The 10,569-nt window shown below is 48.9% G+C and overlaps 1 long non-coding RNA gene across 1 annotated transcript; it reads left to right on the top strand.

Moving 5' to 3' along the window:
- The first annotated feature begins 4,803 nt into the window (after positions 1-4,803).
- LOC121133341 lies at positions 4,804-10,368 on the top strand. The gene is made up of 3 exons (XR_005870176.1): positions 4,804-5,083; positions 6,928-7,046; positions 9,102-10,368. It is a non-coding gene; the product is annotated as an uncharacterized LOC121133341 (long non-coding RNA).
- Positions 10,369-10,569: the final 201 nt, after the last annotated feature.

The raw sequence follows: 10,569 nt of genomic DNA on the forward strand, positions 1-10,569 counted from the left end.
CCGTATGTCTTTAAATTTCTATTTTTGAGATTATCTCATGCATGTAGGTATTTTGGGGGCACACATGTACATATACCATGTACATGCACTGCCTGTGGAGGCCAGAAGAGGGCGGGGATCCCCTGGGAGCTGAACCCCTGTCCTCTGGGAGAGCAGCCAGTGCTCTTAACCACTGGGCTTTCTCTCCAGCCTGCAGCCCAGGATCCTCAAAGTCTCTTAGAGTCTACCACACAGTCAGATTTCAGGTCCATTGTCTCTGGTGGCCATGTGAAACGCAGCTGTCACTACCTGAGGACAAGGCTCCAGGTAAGAGGACTCTGGCCCCAGTGGATGCAGGGTGATGGCCTTCATGGTCACACTCACCTCATAGTTATATTTGTGCTTCAGGTTCCAATGGCAGATGGGGCACTGGCCTGAGGGGTTAGGGGGGTTTGGAGTTGCCTGGGGAGTTTCTGTGATTCGGCCTTCAATCTACAAGGGAAAAAGAAAACCAGTGTGAGAGCCTGGGCCAGGCATACAGGACTTTAACTCTGAGCACACACCAAAAGAATACCAGTCAAGCTTACTTCTGGGGGTCTCATGGCAGCAGCTGACAGGTCTGCATGGGAGGTGGAGATTTTCTATAGCTGCTCTCTGCTGGGCCTTGGCCACAGGGACGTGGTTTGGTGGCCAGGTAAGTGATGCACACCTGTAAGCCCAGCAGTGGGTGGCAGGGACAGGAAAAGTGGAAGTTCAAGGCTAGCCTGGGCCTACTGATGCCTGAGGTGGGCAGGAGAGGAGTGGAGGCAAGAGCATCAGCTGCACACATCTGTCAGGGGACACACATTTCCCATCTCACCTAGGACACTGAATGACAAGGCCAACGGCAATCGGAGCTGCCAGCTTACACACAGCAACTGCTCTTGGAGAGTCTCCCATTTCCTGGCGTGTTTAGAAAGAGCCGCAGCTGCCAGCACGGAACTGGTACACAGCAAATGCTCAATAAATGCTATGTTTAAGGGGTGACATAACCACCACTGTCTCCTTCGACGGCTAGCTGCTACAGTAGGGAGCTTGAGCCCATACAGCCTGCAAACCATCTCTCCAGATACTAAAACTCTGCTTACCAAGTAGTTTGGCTACCACAGGTTAGTTTGGCTTAGCTCTGGCTAACACAAGAAGGAATATAGATTAGAAAAGTGCCTAAGGTCCTTGACTTTGAGAATTCAGCAGGAGCTAAAGATCTCTCTCTAGGAAAAACATCTACCTGCAATTACACAATTGACCATGGGCTGCAGGAGGCTCACACCCACTCTAGAGTGTATGTCAGAGACCCGGCTGTGCCTCAGGTGGAAGGTGGTATACATGTTTCTTCTTTTTGCCTGCTCTATTTTCTAAAATAAACATACATTGCTTCTGCAAAAACATAATATAAACAATAACAAGAGAAGAGCCTAAGGAAAAAAGGCAACGCTGACCCAACCAGAGCCCATGTCAGCATCTGTGACCAGTGAGCTCTATGACCGACACCTAATTGAACACAGGCTGCCTGGAATCATTCCTCGTTTGTTTTCTGGGCAAACCATTCCTAAAGAATCATTACTCCAAACAACCAAACTGAGAGCCTTCCATGACCAACTCCAGACACACATAAGTGAAACAATGGCCAGAGCAGCCCAGAGGCTTTCTCTGGGGAACACTGTAGGTTCCTTGTGTACAAGAAACTGCGTCACCTCACACACGGTTCTACTTGTCCAGAGCAGAGACCAAGCCATGAACGGGATATGGGTGAGACTCAACCTGGTTATCAGCCTAGAAGCCAGCACATCTGCAGAGGGAAGGTCACCACGATGTGCACTGCAGAAAGGCCCACACAGGGGTCCAGGGAGAGCAGGAGGGCACATCTCCAGCCCAGGAGACCCCAGCTACCCTAGAAACTTGGCTACTATGCAAAACAAATTGGGGGAGGGCCAGAGGGTGACCGAATGGGAGCAACAACAGATAGGGAGGCAGATACTGAGAAGTCTCAGGAAACAAAGGCGGGGACACATTCTGGGACCATGGAGGCAGCACTAGGACAATGAAGGGCAAGGAGCATAAACATGTGGTTTCCTTCTTGGTCCAGGCTCTTGGGCCCTAACCCTGAGGTAAACAAGTCTAACAAAACACACATCACTCTCGGCAAAGACCCAAACCCTGAAGTCATCCCACTGGCCCCTGGAAAAGAGATCAAAGCCCATGGCAAGCTCCACTGTTAAAAAGCTCTCCCACAGCAGCCTCTAGTGAGTGTCTTTCTAGAAGCTAGTGGGTAAAACAATAGGCAGATGCTTATCTATGAGAGACAATCTGTCAAACCAGAGGAATGACCCAAGGAACTCCCAGGATACAGATTGATCAGGGAGGCGAGTTAGAGCAGGGAAGAAGACTGGCTGGGGCCTGGAGAGCCCTCAGCAGACTTTAAGCCCCTGGAAAGAGGAGATAGGAATCAAAAACAGTATTGATTTTCAGTGTGCATAGAAAAACATGGCAAAGCCAAACCTGAGATCCATTTGTCCCTGGCCCCGTCTCCATTCAAGAGAAGTGGGGGTGGGTAAGAAAAGCTGGACTAAGGTTCAGGAACCAATAGGTTAGGGCATGCATGCTCCATGCCTTTCCACTCGGTAAGCAGCTCAGGTGCTCACAGCATCCTGGAAGTAGCAGCTGGTCTGAGCAGTCCTCTACGTGGACCACAGAGAGTCCTGGTAAGAGATGGTCCTCTCAGGAGGACCTGAGCAGGCTGGCTTGACTTGTCAGGATAGAGGGAACACTATTGTTTGCTAATGAGAAGTCTAGCAGCCCCTTAGCAACAATTTGGCTTTTACAGTTCCAGTTACCTATAATCAAACATGATCTCAACAAAGGAAATGGAAAGTTCTAGAAGTAAACATTTCATACCTTTTAAGTCACATGCCATTCTGAGTAGCAAGAAGAAATTTGCTGTGTGTCCCATCCAACCCGGGACTCAGGCCACTCCTTTGCCCAGCATGTCCCTGATATGTACACTGCCCTTGCCTGCCAGTGACTTCAGGCTGCCCTGATCATCACATTGACATCACAGTATCTCAGTGCTGTGGATATACCATCCTTAATAGCTTCCATAATAGCTTCACTAAATGCAAACAGATTGAGGCAGGATAGAGAAGGGGAAAGAACAAGCTTGAGGATCTAGGTTCAACTCCCCAGTACCCTTGTAAAAAGCTAGGAGGGGCCTTAGTCCCCTGTAACCTCAGCACTGTGGGGATCAGGGATCCTTGGGGCTGACTATCTGCCAGCCTAGTTTCAGGGTCAGCGAGAGACTCTGTCTCCAGGGAAGGGTGGAGAGCGACAGACAAACTTCTTCCCACACCCTAGATCTCTGCTTCCTTCTGTGATCTTTGATCTGATAGCTTCAATTCTTAGTTCCATTGGCAACGCCTGCCCTTCCTCGGGGAGCAATGAATACCTCATAAGTCAGGAGTCGTTCCATCACTAATTTCCCTTTAAAGAGTAATATAATTCCTGCTGGAGGCTGGTGAAAGGATAGAGCAGAAGGGGGACATTTGCCACCTACCACGGGGGTGGGGAGGGAAGATAGACATACAAACCAAGACTGGCCTCATTTTCCCCAGCCCCAGAGTGCTGCCTGTATTAATCAAATAATCCCTGCGTGACAGTTAAACCCAGTATTAAGGGATTCCTACAGAGCAACCCCCACTCGACATCCATTTCTCTCCTCCCGGGGATAGGTCCACACAGCTGGCATTATTATCTCTACTTATTTGTGTGTGAACTAAGTTTCAGGTGGGGTAAGCAGCCAGCCTAACCTCACACAGCTTGCCGGAGACAGAGCCAGGGCAAACCCCTACTTTGGTTCCAAATGCTACGAAGGTCCCTTATGTACAGTGGCTTTTAGTTGTTTCTGATCACAATCTATGCTGAGAAGTGAACTTTGCGTCTTCCCGACAGTCCCTCTGCACCTGGCATGCTGTACCTTCTACCCCAGGGGCTGTCACACAGGGCCACCCATAGGTCTGGTGTGCATGCTGGGAGACTTGACCTGAAGGCAGCTGCTGCCCGGAGGGGGGAGGAGTGAGCACAAGGAATCTCCCTTACTTCCTTCTCCACCTCCTGCTGCCCGAAGGCCACTGCTCCTGCCTGCATGAGCTTCAGGCTCTGAGAAGCACACCTCCCTGGATGCTCCCGTTCCTGCGGGGCCCCATGACTTCCTGTCCCTACCTCTGAATCTTCTTTCTCTAAGCTACCTTCGGACGAGTAAACTGTTTCTCTTGCTTTCTTGCTCTCTCCTTCTCCCCACCCCCAGAGAGAGGAGTTAGAAGAAAGTTCTCTTCTTCTATGCCTCGCATGGCCCTTCTTACTGAATAAGCAAAAAAGGAAAATGTTTCAGACTCTACCCAGAGGGCTCCATGGAAACCCTGTAACGTGTAGTCTTCCCTGTCAGCTGCCTGGACCCTGCCGCAGTTGCGGCCCCAAATAACACATGAGACACTATATTAATTATGAAGCTGTTGGCCATTTATTATTGTTTTTATTGTCTATCTCTTACTTAATTATTGACCCATAATCACCAATATATATTTTTATAAGGATTTATCTTTCCAAGAACGCCAGACTTGTGTCCTCTCTGCCAGGGATCACATCTCCACGACACCCTTCACTACATTTCCCAGAATCCTCCTAGACTTCTAGTCCCACCTATCTTGTTTCTCTATTGGCCAACGGTGCTTTATTCAACAACCAATAAGAGAGACATATTTACAGAATGACATCTCCCATCAAAACCCTGCACACCAGTCCTGCCTTTTGGGGACAAGAAGCTGTGATTAGGAAAAGAGGCAGTGGGCTAGCCCCCGGAAAGTGCTGATGAGCTCCCTGAAGAATCGGGCCGTTAGGCACACAGGATTGCAGTGTGTGCTGAACCATCCCCGGCCTGTTTCCAGGTAAAAAGACATCGTGGGAGATGAACTCTAACACCATTGGGCCCACAGTACTGCATGCGGTCAGTTTTCCTGGAAGCCTTGCAGAGCAGGAAGGGCTCCAGAGCTGTTCAGTCCCTCCTTCTTCTCAGGTAAGAAAGCCATCTCCAGCAACACCACACCCCTCTCAGTCAACACAGGCCGATTCACCGGCCCTTTGCTCAGGCTTCCAAGAAAAACCACCAAACCCTTCCCTGCCAAGGTGTCCTGGTGTCTGGGGATGTCTCTCAGAGCATCCAGAGAGGCAGGAGTCCCCCTAGCTTGTAGAAGCAATGGCATCAGGAGTTGTGGGGAGAGAAGGGATGCCTGCGGCCTCACTCTGATCCCAAGGGCCAGGGTCTCTCTGAGAATGGACATTACTGACCAGGATGAGGGGAAGGGCCAAACAGGGCAAAGACTTCACATCCTCATTGTCTAAAGCTCCTGTCCCAGCCTCTGTGGGCATGACCTCCAGCGTGAGAGCGCATCCCTGGGAGGCAAAAGAGGAAATCGGAGGCTGGGAGAAAATATGATAATATCCACTTATAGGTCGTTTTATTGTTATTAAAATTTCTGCCTTTCATTGTCTAATATCGTGGCTCTTGGTATTATATGCATAAACTTACAAATTAATACACTTATTTTAGAATATGTACAATTCTAAAAGAGTTTTTAGCCGCTGCATAAGGATAACTCTGAAAGCAAGATCTACTTATTGAAACGACTTTTGGAATCCTAACCAGTCCTGTGGCCATTTTTCGAGGGCTAGCTAGTCTTGTGGGGATTCAAGTGTGACTCCTGTGTGATCCCAAGGCAAGACCAGAAGAGTTCAGAGCAGCCAGAGTTCCTGCAGTGGATTTCCTGGCTTCAGCTGGAAGAGAGAAAGGTTTTTACTGGGGGGCAGGTATAGCTCCCAACTTAGAAAGTATGAACTGGAAATACTGTAGCCCACTCATCCCATGACCAGGTACTTGTGTGCAAATCCAGCATAGGCAGGGGAACCCAGAGGGACCACTGTGGGCTGCGCCCTCTACTGCTGTGTAGTCATGATGGCCCCAGTGTAATCCCAATGCTGGGCAGATGGGCATGGAATCTCCAGAGCAAGCTGTGAGCTGGAGTGAATCTGTGAGCTCTGGGCTGGAGCGAGAGACCCTGCCTTAAAATATAAGGTGCAGAGTAGTTGAGGGAGACTTCCAGTGTCAACCTTAGACTTACACACAGTCACACACATACCTGTACACGCTTGCACCCACACATGTCAACATGCTTATATACACACATGAAAACAAAGGCAAACATTGTATACACATACATGCTCAGTTCCTATGAAATGGTTGGTAGACTCCTGAGTCCACCAACAGAGGAAGCTGAGTCTACGTTACTTTCCACTGGCTAAAATGGCTAAGGGAAAGAAGATGAGGAATCCCAGGACTCACACGGCTACTGCAGAGAAAAAGGTTTTCCCTTTGCAATGACTTCCTGTTGGTCTTAGGCCCCATTGCTCTGTTTTAGCTTCTGGGTTATAAAGCAGCAAACTACCCAATGGTTGTTTCAGCCAGGATGCTGGCTGCTGATGGCAGTCCCCAGGTGATTTGCACCAATTGGAAGTCTCCAAGGTCATTGCTATTATCACTGATCAGGAGTTCATCCTGGTAGAATTTGGGCTGTGCTGTGTCACAGAGGGTACAGGGGGTGGGGGTGTTTAGTCTGATGAGGAGAACAGGCAAGAGTCCAGCTTCTTCTCCTGTAGGTCAGGCCAGAGCTTATTTAGGAAGAGAGAAAGTTATAAGTGCAAGAGGAACATTTGCTTGTTTAATTGACCGTAGATTTTTCCTGACAGTAATTTGCAGTGAGATACAGGACTTTTTCAAGGTCATGGGTATGGGCATGGCTGGGTGCAGGGAAGGGCTGATGGGATGCTGGTTGGTTGGACTTTTGACTTTGCTGATTTCTCCAGGACTTGAACATCAGTTGATGCATGTCTGCTGCCCGATGGACGGCTCCCACTGGACTGGCTTTGCTCTCAGTCCCGATTCTTGCATCAACAGCACCTGGGGGACACCAGCCCCACTAAAGGTCAGTTGGTGATTCACTTGATCTTCCTCAGGAAGGCAGTGTGGGGGTCAAAAGAGAAGACTGCTTGGGCATGAAGCACATAGAGGCTGCAGCACCGTGTCTGGGCTAGTGTAGGGTTGGGCTCCCAGATGTGCCAACTCTTGACACATCTGTATGCATCCCAGAGTTACAACATGTGCAGCCCAACTTACTTAAAACATGAGAGTACTGAACTTGGGGCTCAGTCTGTACCCCAAGAAGTCAATTTCAGTCACCCACCTGATGGGAGATGTTCTTCTGTATATATATTTCTCTTATTGGTTGATGAATAAAACACTGATTGGCTGATTGGTCAGGCAGGAAATACAGACAGGGCTAGGAGATGAGGAGAATTCTGGGAAACATAGGCAGCCAGAGTCGCCATGTAAGCCACCAGAGGAGAAGCAGATTCGGGCGTTCTCGGGTAAGCCAAGGCCACATGTAAATACATAGATAAATAGAAATGGATTAATAATTAAGAGAGAGCTAGCCAATAAGAAGCCCAAGCCACTGGACAACAGTTTAATAATTAATATAGCATCTGTTTGTTTATTTGGGGCTGAAATGGTGGCAGGACCCTGCCATGCCAGAAACTTACACAACAACCTACCCTCAAGAAGCAAATTAAACAGCTAAATTAATAGAAAAGAAGAAGGAGGAGAAGTATAATAAGAAGATTATCCAATGTGGTGGCCACACTGGGTCAAAAATAGCCCTCCATTCCATCCTTGGGGTCCCGAGTGAGGTCAAAGTTTAAATACAAGAGGAGTATGCACACATAAGCAGTCCTGATTAAGCTGTGGTCCCACCCAACATTGACTCATTCTTGTCTGGGCTTCAGCTGGTAGTCAGGTGGCCTGATGAATGGTTAGAACTGCTTAAGTCTTTCTGAGAGACAAGCTCATCCTTTGCCTGGCATCTGCTCCTTCTCCCAAAATGAGGGAAACTTCCCATTTCCATGGAGTTCATTGTTTCCATAGTCTGAGAGTCAGGTTGAGAGTTACAATGTCTTCAATTGTACATCTATGGGTTACATTGTATGTGTTATTTAGTTTTGGAACTCAATTGTGTGGGTCTCCAGTATGAACTTTGTAGATGACAAGTCACAATGTCAAACACTGACGTCTGTTGGAGCAGACCCTAAGGTTCACCAAACTTGCCCTAAAGCTGAATTTATGGAGTAGAAGGGGACTCCAAAGATCCTTGCACTCAACCTCCTCCTCCTATAAGTAAAGTTGTGGCTTAGAGTAGCACCCACTTCTGTATGCCATGATGGGTTGGGGACTCTACTGCTATCCCCACTGTGTCATTCAGTGTTGCTGTGGGATCTGGTAAGCAACATGGAAAGGCCCCACCAGATCATGGCTTAAATTTATTGTTAGGGCTTATCACAGAATTTGACATCCAGTAAGGGCTCAGTGTTTCAATGAGTGAATGGACAGATGGATTTTTGGATGGGTGAATGGGTAGGCAGATGGATGGATGAATGGATAGGATGGTGAATATGGCTGAATTAGTGGATGGCTATGGATGAATGGCCAATGGGGTGACTTACCAAACAGCACAGATTGATGACATAAGTAACACGGTGTGGTGGCTGGTGGATCCACGGCACCTTATTGTAGCCCAGCTCTGGGATTCTTACACAGTTCACGGTGCTAACCAAAGGGTGACACAGAGGGATTGTGTCACTGGACACCTGACTCCAGAGCCCTGGAGTTTGGGTCCTGGTCTTTTAGCTAGCTGCAGGGTAGTCATATAGTCCTGCAAGTTCAAGGAGAAATTTGCTGGCCAGCCAGCTGCAGGATGTGCAGTTAGCACTCTGGAATCCAGCAGCTCTGGACTGAAGCATACGTTTTTTCCCAATCGGTGCCAGCCCATGACTAACCACAGAGGATATTAGAGCCTGGCTACCACTGCCCATCTGGGTGGGGCAATCTGTGTTTTGATCTCCCTGCTGGACTGACTAAGGCTGCCCTTGTTGTGGTCCCATGCTCTCGTCTGTCATTCCCACTTTCTGCCTGTTTTTTTTCACAGACGTGCTTCTCATCAAACCTAAGAAACCTTAACACCTACCTCCCTTCACATGGAAGATGGACTTCACTTTGCCACTCTATAAGACACTCTTGTCTCTGAAGATGGTTGTGAGGAGTCTTGACTCAGGTCAAGGGTGAAATCGACACTTGGTCTGGATGAGCACTCGGGTGCACTAGCCTGGGTTATCAGAGGGAGTCTGGCCGGCCCAGGAATCCTGTGTCTGGTGAACGGAGGGCATTGAGGCTACAGCCCTCAGGCTGACTCCATGCCCTGGAGGGACACTAGGAAGTCAGGTCAGAAACATGGCCAGCTCAGTTCCCCTGTCCTGAGCATGCTAGGGAGGTGACATGGGGTGGGGTTACCTGTAGATATGAGAGGTCAAGGTGCAGCAACCTATATCCAGGTTCTAGATGGCAGGAGTATCCTGACCACCTCCCATCCCCCAAGGCTGGGCTCAGACACACTATGGTGGCCTGCTGGACACTCAGCTCCTTCTGATGGAGGTAAGGGCTTCCTCTGTGGCTCTCACAGAATCCAACTGTCTCCTTTCGTGGATACCTTGGCCACTTCCTGATCCCCATCCAGGTCCTCCATAGGTGTTGTTGACCATCTCAGCCAAGGTGTTGATTCACAAAAAAACCAGCAAGCTTTTACCTGTGTCCACCCTTACAACAGAAAGTCACCCCAGACAGGAACATACTCTTCCTTTTGAAACAGGATCTGCTTCATGAGGAGGGACACCCATCGATAGTGTCTGCTTCATGAGGAGGGGCAACCATGACCCTGTGTGTGCCTGTGCACGAGCGTGAGTGTGTGAGTGTGCACAGTGGAGGTCAGAGGACAAGTTCTGGTGTCGGTTCTTGTCGTTCGACTTATTTGAGGCAGGGTCTCTTGTTCACCCTTGCACAGAGTACATCAGGCTGTCCCATCAGCTCCCAGGGAATTCTCACAGTTTCACCTCCATCTTCCCATAGAAACACTGGACTTAGGCACTCATGCTAGGCAGCTGGCTTTTCTATGGGTTCTAGAGATTTGAACTCAGGTCCTCACACTTGCACAGCAAGTGTTTTTATTCACTGTGTCGTCTTCCCAACATGTACCTTTGCTCTTGAGCTATGGTGACAGACAAATTGCTTATAAAAGTCAAGTTCAGTGAGTATGATTGCCCCCTAACTTCAGCCCTATGATGTACAAACTATGATCTCAGCTTACAGATGGGAAAACTGAGGGTCTGAAAAGTTAAATAAATTAACCATCTTTAACAGTGGATCCCTGTGGCTTCCCAAGACTGAGCTCCTTTGTGGGGGACATGGCAAGGACAGGCTATCACTCCTGATTAAGGAACTGTCCATTCTGTGGTGAGGGAAACAGTCATGGCCTGGGGTTTGAGAGGAGAGGATCCACATCAGAACAGTCTCTTCCTAGTGAACCATGCCGCTGTCAAACAGCACTGATCCTACTGCGGAAT

Source organism: Mesocricetus auratus, unplaced genomic scaffold (genome assembly GCF_017639785.1).
Source record: "Mesocricetus auratus isolate SY011 unplaced genomic scaffold, BCM_Maur_2.0 Super-Scaffold_100021, whole genome shotgun sequence".
NCBI lineage: Eukaryota > Metazoa > Chordata > Mammalia > Rodentia > Cricetidae > Mesocricetus > Mesocricetus auratus.